Source organism: Martes martes, assembly GCF_963455335.1.
Source record: "Martes martes genome assembly, chromosome: 10".
NCBI classification, from domain to species: domain Eukaryota; kingdom Metazoa; phylum Chordata; class Mammalia; order Carnivora; family Mustelidae; genus Martes; species Martes martes.
In genome coordinates, this window is record NC_137898.1 from 91,838,179 (window position 1) to 91,853,991 (window position 15,813).

Sequence of the window (15,813 nt, forward strand, 5' to 3'; positions counted from 1 at the left end):
TTTACATATGAGAAACTGAGGCACTGAGGGTAAGGTTTCCGACCTGTACAGTCTTCCACGTGGTGAAGCCTGCACTTGAACCCTGGTCTTCTGATCGACTACCTGGCAGAGAGATGGGTGACTGCCAGGTCGTCGTGCCTCAGGCCTGTGGCCTCAGCTGGTGCTCATTTCTTTCACTCAGTACTTCCAGGAAACTTTCTTGCGCTGGTCAGTAGGAGAGCCCCAGCTTCATTCCTAGGGAAGGTGCAGTTGCTGGGGCTGGTGTCCCGGGCTCAAGGACAGAGAGACCAGAGAGCTGGGTTTAGAACTAGTGCTTGCTCTGCCACTTGCTAGCCAGCTGTGAACTTGGTCAATTTCCGTAATCTCTTCAAGCTAAAACGTCTTCATCCCTTGGTTAGGAATGATATTCCAGAAATATTTGACAGGGGGCACCTGCGTGGCACAGTCGGTGAAGTGTCTGACTCTTGATTTCAGCTCAGGTCATGATCTCAGGATCATGGGATCAAACTCCGCATAGGGCTCCCTCCTCAGATGGGAGTCTGCTTGAGATTCTCTCTCTCCTCTCCCTCTACCTTTCCCCCAACTCTCTCTTTCTCTAAAATAAATAAATCTTTAAAATAAAAAACAAAACAAAAATACTTAACAGCGTTGATGTGAAGATCCAAGGAGATGGTGTCAAGATAAAGCACTTGTCATAAATGCCCCCTCCTGTCCCCATTTTCCTGGATGGATGCAGGGTTTACTGATGTTGGATTGATATGTTTATCCTCCTGAATGTAAGGAGGCAGGGGGTCTGGGAAAGGAATGTTTCCTCTGGTTATCATCTGGGGAGAAGGCCTGTCTGCAGACTCGAAGCGGGAACTCCAAAAGTAGGTCTTGGCGGGGAGAGAGTTCTCCAGGATCCCAACTTCTTTCTCTTCAGCCTCGACCCTGAGGACCCTAGACAGGCTAGAGGGTGCTCCTTGGAGACAGTTGGGGCTGGACAGAGAGGCCTCCCTACAGTCGGCCACAAGGAGCAGAAGTCACCCTCTGACTTCTTTGCACATCCCTATGGCTTTATGTTCCCTTTTGTTTTTCCTTGCTTGAGTTCCATCTTGTTGCAAAGCTCTAGCCTGGTCTCAGCCGTACTGCTGAGGGGAACAGTGGCCCCAAGTCTGGGCCTCATGCCCACCAGCCTGGTGTGGTACCAGCTATGTGCAGTGGTAGGAATATCCCCAAGGCAGACATGAATCAAGATTCCTGAACCATGAGTCTTACTGAAAGAAAGAGATGCACGGAGTAAGGAAACTAGCACTGAACCCGGACTCTGCCAGGCAAGGAGCTTTGCGGGCATTTTCTCACCTAATCTTGACAATAACCTATAAGGGAGGTGTCTGGGGAAACTCAGCCTCACAGAGGTCAGCTGACTTGCCCCAGGCACCCTGCTACTGTGTGGCTGAGCCAGGATCCCAAACAAGGTGTGCGGAACTCCCGTGCCCATGCCCTCCACACACGGTGCTGAGTGCCCGGGATGGCGTAGCCTTCTGTGGCTCTTTGTTTCTCCCTGAGAGAAGGGGAGTGATGTTTACTTCACTGGCTGGGATGGTGAGATCGTTATCATCCCCAGAAAACACATCTTAAATCCCTAATTGTACATGGCACCAAGGAAAGCGCTGAATAATTTGGGATGCAGAAATAATTAAGTAGAGTACACAGACAGGCTTTCTGCCCTCTGGGAACAGAGGCTCTCCAACTTGTGAAGACGGCACGATGGCCCCAAAGCCCAGGTCGTGGCTGCCATTCTCTGAGGCCAGCAAGCCTATCACCACAGGGACAGATGGCACCTGCCCCCTTAGTGAAGGTGTGTGCAGGCTGGCTTGGAGGTAAGAGGGTCTTTACAAATCCATCTCCGCTTATGGGAAGGGCCCCTGAGAGTATAAGACTGTGGAGACAGAGGACAGACCTTCTTATCACCCGTGTAAATTGGGATGGGTTCCTTCTCTCTGAGTTTCAGTTTCTCATCTATGGAACTGGACGGATGGGGATTCCATTCTGTTAAATGAGATAATATATGTAACGGCCCTTAGCACAATGTCCAACATGTAGTAGGTTCTCGGTCAGGAAGTGCTCTCATTACTGTGGTTGGATAGGTAGCTTGCACTCAGAATGGATTTTAGGGATGAGGGACTTTTGTGGTGAGGAGAAAGGGGGGACTTTTGATTGCACAGTGGAGAGACACCTCTTTCCTACCCCCGCTGCTTTGTGGTTGTCCCAGGGCAGCAACACCTTTGTGTTTCTTACCCACTCCTCCTCCTGAGAGTCTTTCTGGAGCAGTCGCTCCAATGTCTGTTTCTTAATCAATGACCGATCTTCGGTTTCCGTTCCGGAGAGATGGGAGGCTCTCTTCATGCAAAAGGCACAAAGGGAAATTGAAATGCAGCACAACAGAGCTTCTCCTGAACTGCACACAGTAGGAATACAATAAATGCGGACTGACTGGGAATCCATCTGGGGCCCCTGTTCCCCCAGATCCACGCTGGGGGCTGCTGTCCCGACCGTAACTACCGAGGGGCTTCCATGGCAGGTGGAAAGTTCCAAGATGTTCTTTTCCGCCTGTGAGTGTCCCCAGGGGGTACACCCCTGACTCACTCAAAGCTGGACATGGAGGGAGTGACCAAGGGCACACGCTGCCAAAAATCTCTTTTGTTTCTTCTTGGCAGAGGCCCTGCACAACACTGGCTCATGCTTAATGGCTTGTCGGGGGAACAAAACCCACAGAACCAAGGGAGAAAAAGATTAAACTCCTAATAAAACCAAACCCAAACATCACCACCCTCCCTGTCCTACCCAGCCCTCACTTTACACTGTGTGCTGTCTGCTAGCTAGTTCCGCTCCCAGGCAAATAATATTTATTCCATGAGGCCCTGACACACCGGGCCAGAACAAGACAATGCTTGATTGTTTCTTCCTTCCCCCTGCGGCAAACGATGGGTTGGAACGAAAGACGTGAAAAGGGAAAGGAGCAATATTGTTGTTCTTCTCATGGGACCCGGCTCTGTGAGCTGTCAAAACAAGCCTCAGATAAGGGCGGGGGGTGGGGGGAAGGGGGTGGCCCGGGAGATTAGTGCCGCTACTCCCCAACCTGCTCGGAAAGTTTCGCTCTTTCGCCAAAGATCCTGGCAGATGTGACCACGTACATGGTTTTGCTTCCATTAACCAGGAGAGTCATTAAGTCCTGGAGCTTAATGAGGCTCTGCAGAGCCCAATCGTCATTCCTCGGTGGAAAGTGCCAATTCATTGCTTGTAGATCAAAACCCTGGAGATCATGACTAAGTCAGAGGGGAGCTTTTCTAGCATTAGGGATTGACAGCCGACCCTAATGTGACCCCACGCTGCAAAGTAGGTTTGCGTGAGTCAAAGGCTCCGGCCCCTCTGACCAGTCTGAAGGTGGGAAGTGAGCGACCACTCACTTGGATTGGGTTGGATCGCTGGTTTCCCTGGGATCTCAGCTGGGGTTTGGGCCTGAAAGGTCCAGAAAGATCTCTTATCGTTATCGGTATCCATCAATGAGGTACTTGTTGAAGGCTGAGACAGTTGGTATTGTCCCAAAGGTCAGTCCCCTCTGCATCAGACAATCGCCACCATGGGCTAGGACTAGGGGTTGGTTCTCTTATCCTTCCCTGAAATTAGGGATTTTTTTCTATTTTCCTTTTTTCTAGGAGTAGTGCCTAGCACAGTGCTGGTAGAATATTTATAGGGAGGAGGAAGGCAAATGAGAACCCCAGAGCTCACCTCCTTTTTCCTCCCTTGGGTGGGAACCCACCTGGGGAACTCAGTGACGGCTGGGAGTGGCTCAGCCAGCCAGGGCGCGGACACCATGAACTCAGGAGAGCAAAATGAAGACTCACTTGGAGCGCAGTACTCGTCAGCGGTTCAAAGCTTGCATTTATTCTAACTCACTTAATTTTCACAATTACGTAAAGGGAGGAGAGGAGGGATTACTATCTCCATTTTGCAGATGAAGAACCCCAGGTTTAGGAAGGTTTACTGACCCCAAAGCCCATATCAGACCTCAAATCCCGTATCTGATTCCTAACACTCTGTCCATACTAATTCCGCGAGCTCTCTCTCTTGTAGGGACTAGAAGGCAGGCACTGTTGAACTCAAGGACTTAGCACCCAACCTGGTCTTTGTCCACTTACCAGTGTCCCTGTCCATTTGTCAGGACTCAGCCAGACTGCCCCTCTTGCTCAGAGGCCTGGCGTTGGAAGGCAATCAAAAGAAAGAGAACAGCCAGGGAGCCCGTGTCCTGGTCTGTTTTGCTGAAATCAGGCAGTGGTCAGGAGCGTGAAAAGGTTGGGGCTGATGTCGTTCTCAACAAGGAAGTGTTTTCCTTCCTTAAATCTGTCTTCTCAGCAATTTCACTCTTGTCTCTCCGGGCTGAACTGGAGGGATTGATGACACCTGCACGGAACCATGAGCATGAAGATTGGGAAAGGGTGCAGGACATTTGCCAAATGGGGGGAGGGGGATTTAAAGGATGAGCAGCAGCTCCCAGGAAGACTTGGCTCCCCATAACTCCAGTAGGGGCACGTGCAGCCTCACGGATGCCCAGGGGATGGCTAGCATTCTAGAAACGCCGTTCCTTGCGGGAATTGTGATAGGCTCTGTGATCCAGGACTGGGGAGGGTAGACCCTAGCTGGAAAACCTGGGATAACTGACAGTCTGGCTTATCCCCTGTGGGATTACTCAGCCTATAAAAGTCCTATTTATTTGTTAAGGGAGGGGCAGATCTATATCCCATCTGTTGACACCTGGACCGCAAAGGAGAGGGAGCTGCACCTCTTTGTCCCTCCCAGCACCCTGGATGCCACACTCCCTGCCAAACTGATGTGCTTGCTGGGAAGAACACCTGGTGGGTGAGGGACGGGGGAGCCTCCCACTGGCAGCTGCCACCTATGCCAAGAGCCCATTGTCACTCAGTGGAGTGCAAAGCCCAGGCAAGAAGCCTGAGAACACTGTTCCAGACACTTTTTTTAATGTTTTTTTGTGTGTGTGTGTTTGGTTTTTTGTTTTGTTTTGCTTTAGATACCCACCCCAGAGTGGGCCCAACCTTGCCTGTGAGCCCAGCTTCACCAGCTCTCCCTGAAATGTACCACCATTTCTTTCCAGGCTGTGTCCATTTTCTCCAAGACCAAAGGAGTAGAGGATTCAGGAGGTTTCCCGTCTTAGATTACAGGTCTGAGCAATGCTCACCACTCCTTCACCTCTGGTTTCCTTATGCCATTTCAGCTCAGATAACAGGAAAGTGCAGGGGAAGACTAGCTCCTATTTAAGGTGGTGATCACTTAGTGTCAAGTAATCATTGTAAGAACTCTTGGCATTTAGAAAGAATAGAGGGTTAATACTTAAGATACACAGGCTATGGGCCTGGCTCTGGTACAGCCCACCTGCATGACCTTGAGCAGCGAGTTAGTCTTTCTGGATCTCCATATTCTCACCAGGCAACAAAAGAAATTGGACTGATGCTTTCCCAGGGTTTCTTCCAATTCCAATATTTTACGACCTCGCAACCGCTAATCTCAATACCGATGTCCTTATTTACAAAGAAAATGCTACTGATACACCTCAGGTAGGATGTGTGTTCTGAGTTGTTTTCGGTTGTGCTGTTGGATCTATGGGGCTCCACCTCCACACTGGCCCCATTCCCTTAGTTTGTCACAGTTCCACGCAAGAGGGCTCGCCCGTGGCCTCTGCTGTGCTCGGGAGTCCCATCTAATGGCCACAATAGGGCTGGGAGCTCTGGATCCCAATTCCCACCTCAGGAACTGACTTGCTGGTTGGCAAGACTTGGCTTCTCTGAGCCTTATCCACCCAACGGTATAAATAATGCACCCCAGGAAAGCACTTTGGGATGCTTCAGTGGAAGGAGCCGGAGGAGCATGAAGCAGCCTCATTGTGGAGGCTGAGTATGTAAATCCCAAAGCCTTTGGGAGCCAGTGGCCCTTTACTAATGGGTGGCACACTCAGCGGAACTTTGTTAATTTCCCAGTTTGCACAGAACCAAGGCCTCCTGGCAGATGCTGGGTGACTTGTTCGCATGCCTTATGAACTTGGATCAAGGCACCCTCTTTCTGGATTAGTTCTGAGCCTGGTTTTGAAGCATCTTACTGGGAAAGTGAATGGCTTTGAAATGCATTTCAGTGAGCTCTTTATAACCTCACCCATCAGGCCTGGAGGAACTGTGCTTCCTTCCACCGACTCAGCTTGGCTGCCATGCTGGAGGCTGCTGAGTCATTCAGGCAAGGCCCGTTACCTGCCAAACATGGCTTTCCTGGACCCACCTTTCCGGTGTAATGAACCTACAGGATTAATCTTCGAGCTCCTCCCTTCTATCTTCATTTCCCCCCTTCCCATCCTCCCAGCTCCACCCTACCCCCCAGCTTCTGCTTCCCAGGTGGGGACTCCTAAGCCAAGAAGGGAGAGCAGTTCACAATATGGTTCATAATGTCTTATGGTAATTAGTCAATAAGGATGTTCCATCAAGGAACTATTTAAACATTCTTTAAGTCTCTGGAGATGAGTGCCAGGTTCTTGATCTCCCTGTGAATATTTACACAATGGAGAACACTATGTATAAATTAGTGAACACTATGTATAATAGAATAGAACACTATGTATAATAGAACACTGTATAAATCAGTGAGACCACATACCAGTGTCTGATCACGTATTACAAACTTGAGATGAATTCTAGAAGAATGCAGTAGTAACCCACAATATCAATACCATAAATAATAACATTAGGATGGAAGTTGTTGATTCATGTTGGAGTTGATTGGGGCTGATTTTTTTTCTCATAACAAAGCACATGGTTTCCCTTTAGAACCTCTTAAGAGCAACCCAGAAATAGATACCATTCTCCCCTTTACGTCTTGGTAGTTTAGAAATACAGAGTGAGCTTTGGAGTCAGTCAGATTACATCATCATCTCTATTTTGCTGATGGTTAATTGTGAACAAGTTACTTCTGTGAGTTTTAGCTTCCTTGACTATAAAATGGCAATATAATACCTACCTCACAGGTAGGTGAAGTTCAATTTAAATACATATAGATGTAAATTGCCTGGTATGATATCTGGCATAGGAATAGACACTAATGGAATTTGCATAATTAGCAATACTAATATGGTAGAGGGGGGTTGGCAGTCACAGATGCAATAGAATTCCTAAGGGGAGGAGTGGGAGGAACTGACCCCCAGCCTTCTCTCCTTGCCCTTAATCTACCTGTCGGTAGATGACCTGTATCATTGGTCTATACTGGGTTCGTGTCTTCATTTAATAGTTTTTTATTGAGTGCCCTGTAAGTTCTAAGCAACAAAATCTCTGCCCTCATGGGGCTTATGTACTAGTGACTTTGGGAGAAAAACCTCTGGATCACTCCAGATTGAATATAGCGCTTTCTTATTGCCCATCTCTATCGTTTTATGTTATCACTCCACACCGTCTCCAGCACAACCCACTCAGGTCAGAGTGAACTGAGGCAGCTCAAACCCTGCATAGACACCCACCAGCCACTAGTGATTTTCTCCTTATTGTCGGGAACTAGCCAGTTTTCCTTCTAAGGCTGTTTACTTTTTTCTCAGAGTGGAAAGAGGGCTTCTCTCATTGAGGAAGGGATGAATTCAGACTTCTTCCTAGTAGCTGGGATGGGGAGCAGACTGAGAATCACTGGACCACTCTGGGCTGAAGTTGTCATGTGACTCAATGCCTTGTTTTCCCCTTTTATATCGGGTGATGGGGAAGTGAAAGGTACTCAATGAAGAGGAAAAAGCTAGAAACTTTTGAGGTAGGTGATAATGGGATGGAGGTCAGGGGACAGGGACAGAAACGTAGATTTGTAGAGCCTGGTATCCATTTGAAGTCCCTGCTCTCCTGGAAAGAGATCATGAAGTAATTTAATAAAAAAATCAGCTTTATTTGGGGGCCTGGGGGCTCTGTCTGTTAAATGTCTAACTTTTGATTTCGGCTCAGATCATGATCTCAGGGTCATGCGATCGAGCCCTGTGTCGGGCTCTGAGCTCAGCAGGGAGTCTGCTGGAGATTCTTTCCCTCTCCTGCTGCCCCTGCTTACATGCATGCCCTCTCTTTCTAATAAGTAAGTCTTTAAAAAAATAGAGTTGTATTCAAAGAAAACCAGTGTAGTTTCAGGTAATCATAGCCAGGTGTTTCTTTCTTCAGGTCTCAAGCATGAATGCTTGTCTCTTGGCTGTTGGTGTGAGTGGGGGGTAGTCCTGTCAAGGGTGGACAGTGACGAGATGGCGGGAACTCGTTTGACACCAATATGAACCCTTCACCTAGAACTCAACTCAACCCCAGGGATTTCTGAGCTGTCGAAGAAAGTTTGATGACTTTCCTTGCTTAATCAGGCCCTGCTAAGCTCCCTTGCGGCAAAATAAGGAAGAAGGGGTGGTGAATTTCATGTCTTTCTGTGAGAATGTATAATTTCCAAAAGCAACAGCCCTTCCTCCAAAAAAATGTGTAACCAAAGATAAAAAGGTTCTCTGCTTTATAAAATGAGCACAAAAAAAATACCCTCCTCAGTATCCTCTTCCAACAAAAATACGGACCTCTCATTTACAGAAATTCGAGGATCTCCATGGCCTAGCAGAGTGACAATATACACAGTAGTTTAAATATATCTGTTAAATCAAATTAGGTTTAACTGGTTCCCCCCATCTCCCTTCTTTGTTATCTGTCATTTATTTCCAATATGCAGGCAGTGGGAGCTGCTAGACACTCAGAGAAGATCTGTCCCGATGCCCATAACAGAACAGCTCTGTTTCTCTGACTTGATACCCACAGGAACAGCAGAACAGGAACTGCAGCCTTAACTGAGCACCCATAATTAAGGACTTAGCGAGCTCTTTCTGTTTTACCAACCCTTAAGTCACAGTCTACAACTCATTCCTTGGCCCATTTTCTCTCGAATGGTAGTGGCTGCTCTTCCCACAGGTAAGTTTTTCTAGAAAAAAATGGTTCAGTGTTGGATAATTGTAGTCAGGCCAAGAGTACCTCAAGCCCTTAACCCTACTTATTCCAACGGGCGCCGCAAATTAGCTTCACTAGGACAAAATGTCGTTGTATGAAAATTAAGCTCATGACATCATCTTTCCCCCAATAGGCTGTCATATAGAGAGGCATTACTGGGTAGTGATTAAGGTCCTGGAGTGAGACAGAGCGAGGTATGGCTCCCTGCTTCGAGTCAGTAACTCCTCATGGGACCTTGATAAAGTGAGTTGGCTGCTCCACCCCAACTTCTACTAGATAGGGCATCGTTAGACTTGTGTTGAATAAGACAATGTCATTAGTCATACAGTGTCTAATGATACATAGAGCTTAGTCATTTAAAATCAAGTTATTTTGATGGTCATGATTACAATGAACAGCCAAGCCGTATTTACAGACCAACACGGATTCACACAGCTACACTTGAAGAATTTCTGCTGCAGGGAAAGATAAAAATATTAGCTCCCATCACAAAAGACCCCATATTGTACAATTCCATTTATATTAACTATCCAGAACAGACAAATTCATAGAGACAGAAAGTAGATTAGTGGTCGCCTAGGGCTGGGGTGGTGTGTTATGGGGGATTATGGGGAGTGACCACTAATGGATACAGGGTTTCTTTCTAGTGTGATAAAAATGTTTTAAAATTGATTGTGGTGATGGTTGCACAACACTGAATATACTAAAAACCATTAAATTGTAGACTTTAAGTGGGTGAATTGTATGGGATGTGAATTATGTCTCAATAAAGCTGCCATAAAAATATATTAGCTCCCATTGTTGTTCCGTTAATCCTTACAATAAATAGCCTGTGGTTCTTAGTTCCCCACAGTCAAGAAAAAGGAGATTAAGATAGGGTAAGCAACATCTGGCCCGTATAATTAGCACAGTGATGGGCCCAGGATTTCCTCCTTACTGATTGACTGATGGGATCTTCGGTTCACAGAATTGGATTAATCATAATCATTGCTTCATTATCCCCCTTTGTCCCTTGAAGGCCATCTTTTCTTTTACCTTACTTTATGTATGTATGCACACTAAGTAATATAATAAACCCTTCTGGACCCACTGCCCAAACCATGGCTGAAATATTACCAATAACTTATAGTTCCTGGACTTTTCTTTCTTTCTTACTCCCTATCTCCTACCCAGAGATAAGCTCTACCCTGAATATTGGGTTTAGCATTTCCTTATCTCTTTTATTCTTTTTAAAGGTTTATTTTTTTATTTTTCAGATAGAGAGAGAGAGAGCAAGCGAGCACAAGCAGGGGGAGCGGCAGGCAGAGGGGGGACCCGGACTCCCTGCTGAGCGAGGAGCCCGACTGGGGACTTGATCCCAGGACCCAAGGCAGCCGGTTACCTGACTGAGCCACTCAGGCATCCCCACTTGCCTCTTTTAAAAAGTACCCCCCCCATGCAATATGGGTGTCTACAGGGTATATTATTCAGCTTGGCTTAGTTTCATTTTAATTTTGAATAGTTTTCAAACTTTCTAACAAGTCTATCGTGTTGTGTGTGGTCTTCTGGGACTTCAACACGATTGAAGATTGGTTCACATGAAACAGTCCCCTACAGCTGTTTTGTTTCCATGCTGCCAAACATTCTGGGTTTTGGGGGGATTTTTTTGAAGATTTTATTTATTTATTTGACAGACAGAGATCACAAGTAGGCAAAGAGGCAGGCAGAGAGAGAGGGGGGAAGCAGGCTCCTTGCGGAGCAGAGAGCCTGATGCGGAGCTCGATCCCAAGACCCTGAGATCATGACCTGAGCCAAAGGCAGAGGCTTAACCCACTGAGCCACCAGGCGCCCCCAAACATCCGGTTTTTTAAGCACCCCACAATATTTATGTGCTTGCTTTCCAAGGAGTATTTAGTGGTTCCCAGGTTGTTGCTATTTTGATAAATTCGACTGTGATAATATTTTCTCTATGTGTCTCTTGGTATGCGTGTGCTGAATTTTCTCTTGGGTGTATGCTTATAGAAACTGGATATATACATAATAGATGTGCTGGGTATGCAAGCATCCAACTTTACAAGATAGCGCTGAATGGTTTTCCAATTTCCCACCAGCAATGAGAGTGATGCCCTGTTCATAGCTAACATTCGGCATCGTTAGACTTCTCAGATTTGTCAATCCCATGAGTATACACTAATTTCAGGGGGCATGAAATGTGCTCTGTCTCTTCCTGATGGTTGGTGAGGTGACTATCTCTTTATAGATTTGTGTGTTTCTTGAAAAAAAAAAAAGAAACTTAATATTTACTTGAAACTTGAAGCAAACCCCAAATGGTCCTTTATTTTCATCTCATTAAGTCCTCCACAGATACCGGCTGCACTGCCTGGTTCCAGGTATGTTTGTTGCTTTGTGAAACCCTTCTATATGGTAATTTCCCATTTTTAAATTGAGTTTTTTTTCTTATTCGTAGGAGTGCTTTACAAATTTTGAAACTAATCTTTTGTGAGCTATAGCTATTTCCAATATTGCCTTTAAGTTTGTTGGAGACAAACAGAAATTCTTAGCTTTAATGGAGTCATATTTGTGTGTCTTTTATGATTAGCGATGCTTGTGTCTAGACTAAGAAAATGGTACCTATCCTGAGGTCATAAAGACGTTCACCTACGCATGTCTTCTGAAAGTTTTCCAGTTATGCTTTGAGGTTTGTATTCTTAATCCTTTTGGTACTGATTTATAATGACGTGAGACAGCGATCCATTTCCAATTATTTCCAAGTAAAAAGGCCACCTTTTTCCAATGAAGGGAAGAATGAAACCCAGATCTAATCAACTTGAAAGCCTGTGCTTTTAAGATTTATTTATTTATGCATTTGAGAGAGAGAGGGAGGGAGAAGTAGACTCCCCACTGAGCAGGAAGTCTGACACAGGGCTTAATCCCAGGACCCTGAGATCATGACCTGAATCAAAACAGATGCTTAACCGACTGAGCCAACCAGGTGCCCAAAAAGCCTGTGCTTTGAATTATGATTGTTCCTTGTTGTTGTAAGGAAATAGTAGCACATCATTAGACTGTTGAATAAACACATGCTAGACATTGTGAAAAAAGAAGAAAACGGCACAGTTTCTACCCTCAGTCTACTGCTTATTATCAGGAGCCGAGGGCTACACTGGGTCCTTCTTTTCAAATGATTTCTCCCCCTACTAAGTTTCACGAACCCATATTCCGGTTCCTCTTTCGGCAATCGGTAGTTCCGTAGAGGGGTTTCCATGGTAAGTTCTGGGTTCCACTTCTTTATTTCCTGTTTCCTTCATTTCCTGGAGGTGACAGTGACATTGTGGAGAAAAGCATAGGCTCAGAGCCAGACAGACCTGATATTAAGCCTCCGTTTACCACAGGGCAACCTTGGGGAGAGTAAACCCTTTCTGTGTCCTTCTGTGTCCCCGCTCAAAACACAAGTCCTCGGTAGAAAAGGGACTTAACTCATTCACTCCTCTGGTAGAAGTTGGGCCACAGGAGACTGTGGTGGCCAGTCTGACCAGGACCACGGGCATTGTGGAAGGATGGCTTCCAAAAGAGCTGACAAAATGGCAAATGTCCACTACAGCCTCCTGGGGTGATATTATCCTGTCTTGTCTTTTTCCCTCTACTTGGTCTGAGGATCTTGTCCCTTCAGCGGGCCTGTGAGCTCCCAGGGGGCAGCCGTGGTACCTCAGTTTCTTCCAGAGTTTTCATACCCAGGGCTGCGTACACAGCAAAACCTTAATCGGTGATGTTAGAATGACTGAGTGACAGAAAGAGTCCCTGTTCTTAGGGTCTTGTACTTAAGAGTAAGCCTTCTGGTTTTGTTTGAGCTTGATTTTCCAGTAAAACAAAAACAAAAAACAAAAGCCAGCCATCAAAACAGAGAGGAGAGAAAGGCCTTTCTCCACATGCTTTCCCAGGTGCCTAGAGCTGGCTTTGAGAAGCTTGGGTGTGACAGACAAACTCCCACTCGGACCTTAATTGATCACCACCACCTGGCGGGGATGATTACGGCTTGTGCCTCTCATCTCTTGGCGGGGAGAGTTCTCTAGCTCAGCAGGAGTAAGAGGGAACGAGCACCTCTACACACAGCACCACCTTTAACTCCATAGCCGACGCAACTCTATATATAGCCATGTAATTAATCAACAAGTGATGAGGTATCGGAACGTCCCGGGTCCTGCTGCTGCCCAGGGCACTTTGCATTGTCACTGCGTACATTTTTCGTCCAAGCTAAACAGAGCACTGGGTGGGGTGCTGTTTCTTGCTCTATTTACAGGCCCCTGGGATTTTTCCTTATCCCAAAGGACTGAAGGGAACAGGCTGACCTCAGCAATTTCTGTGGTGAGGTCACAGGTCCTTGCAGGTTGCCGTAGTCTGGGGGATGGCACATGAGGCCACCAGATTTTGAAGATGGGCCTGGGGTTAGAGAGAACGAGAAGCGGGAATGGGGATTTTGTTTCAACAAATTCACAAAGTCATTGAAAAATGTTTTGGGAAGGTTCCAATTATGTTTTTCAACAGAGCACATTTTTATAGTGTTCCAAATATTGGGAAGAGGCAACAAATGAAAACAATCAGGTGACATCTAAAGTAAAAAATCAGCCCCAATTGATTTTAATTATTGAACTCCCATGAGCTAACTGGAGTTTGAATGGTCTGCATGCTAGAATCTAACTCAACCTTCTTCTGTCTTACATAGAAGATTCCAGAACTTGACAGTAGGATATCTGGACTTACATCCCTGATGTACCACCTGCTAGATATGTGGTCCTGGGCCAGGAGCCTGAATGGGGTCATCTGAAAAATGGGGACAACCAGGCCTGGCTCTCTCAAAGGTTTGTGTAGAGATTCAAAATGAGTTGATGTGAATAAGCACTCCCTGAGAAGAAGGGATTACGCCAGACACTTGGACCTCACGGTAGGGTCCAGATGGCTCCAATGCACACCACCATCCCCCTCTCTTCTCTTCCATCCTTTAGTTTTATTCCTTCCTCAAATGTCTTACTCACCAATTCTCACCATGTACGTCTCTCCCAGATTCCTTTTTTCCCATTCTAGACCTTGATTAGGATTTCCCAAGGACTTTCATGGACCACTAGTCCCCCAAATGGCCCACAACCAAAGGGGGTTCTAAGGACAAATCAGTGTGAGAAATAACAAACCTCCTTTTAGATACATAACATAACCTCCTTTCAGGAAGTCACAGTTCTCCGTTGGGCTTTGAGAAGTCTTGCAGGAAAGAAACTTGTCTACCTTTCTTGCCTGATAAGTTAGCAATTTCCTAATTAGCTTGACCACAAACCCATTTTTCAAATCCTGCTTATTAACAACCTGCTTCCCCATAGATACAGCTTGGGAAATATCCTGGCTAATGCTGGTAACTATGATGATGATGCCCATTGGTTGAATGTTTGTTACATGTCAGGCTCCGTGGTAGCTGTTTATAAATATTTAACTCCCAATCACCCCCATGGGATGTGTGCCTTACATAAAACCACAAAGTAGACTGACTGAAACTCCAACCTGCCTACCTGTTTTACAAATAAGAAAAATAAGATTCAAGGAAGGTATCCTACCAAAGTCGTAGCGCTAGGAAGTGGTGGAGTTGGACATGACCTAGGCCTTGTACCCAGGTCTGTCTAACTTTAAAAGTCCCTGCCTAATCACTGCACAGGTGGGCCTGACTTGATGTAGGGCCTTTGGACCAGGGAGGCTGCTGTGCCATGGCCTCTGATCTAGAGTCCTCATGATGGAAAATGGCATTGGGTCAGTGAGCAGCCACCCCAGTGGAGGGCCCATAGCAGTCCTGGAACCCATGAAATGGGACAGCTACACCCTCCCACTGGACAGATAAGACACCTCGACTCAAGACATGGAGTGGCTTTGACCAATGTGGTTTGGCCGTGTTGAAACCCAGAGAACTCCAGAATCCGTCCTTCCCACAGGTCTAACCCCACCCTCCTGTCTCTGGGGCCGTCCTCCCGCATTCAGGTACTCAAAGCTGCTTAGGTTGCCTGGCTGCTTCTCACTCACTGAAACCTCAGGGTGTTGTTGTGGTGCCCGTTGCTATAAACACTTTGCCAATTTGCATAAGTATGTGACATTATAAAAGTTCCTCAAAGATCTTATCCACATCCCTGGCACATGGCCCAAATGAAAAGCCAGGTAGAAAGACAATGTGTGTGTTATTCAAAAAAAAAAAAAAAAAAGAAGAAAGAAAAATGTTTTCTTGTTTTTTTATTCCCTGTGCAGAAGGGCAAGAAATGGAAATCCAAAGGCACTGCCTGTAACTTGCTTTGTTTTGTTTTGAAATTGTTTGAGAACTATTTTTCTTGTACCTCCTAAGCTGCCTGTCAAATTTGAAAAGCCAGAATGGGACTGTTAAGATTATATAAATGAACTTATGTTTTGGAATGCCAAGTTCTTCATAGGGCGGAAAGAAACCTCAGAGATCCCCGGGTCTAGCTGTGTCATTTCACAGACGTGGAACCGAAGGCCCGGGACCTGGACGAGATTGTCACCGGCCAGCTGCCCGCGGAGCCCGTACCCCTGACTTCCAGCCCAGGGCTCCCTCCCACCTTGCCAAAACATTCCAGAGTCAACTGGATGGCTCACCCTTGTTTCTAACAGAAAGAAGCTTGATTCGATGTGACAAGACAAAATCCTTCTCAAGTTTCGGAGCCTAGACTTAGCGGATCCCCCCTTCCCTTGTTTCCTAAAGACCTCTGTGACCTCTCCCACTAACAATACCAGCCAAACTTGAGGCACTGGCCCTGAGCTGGGA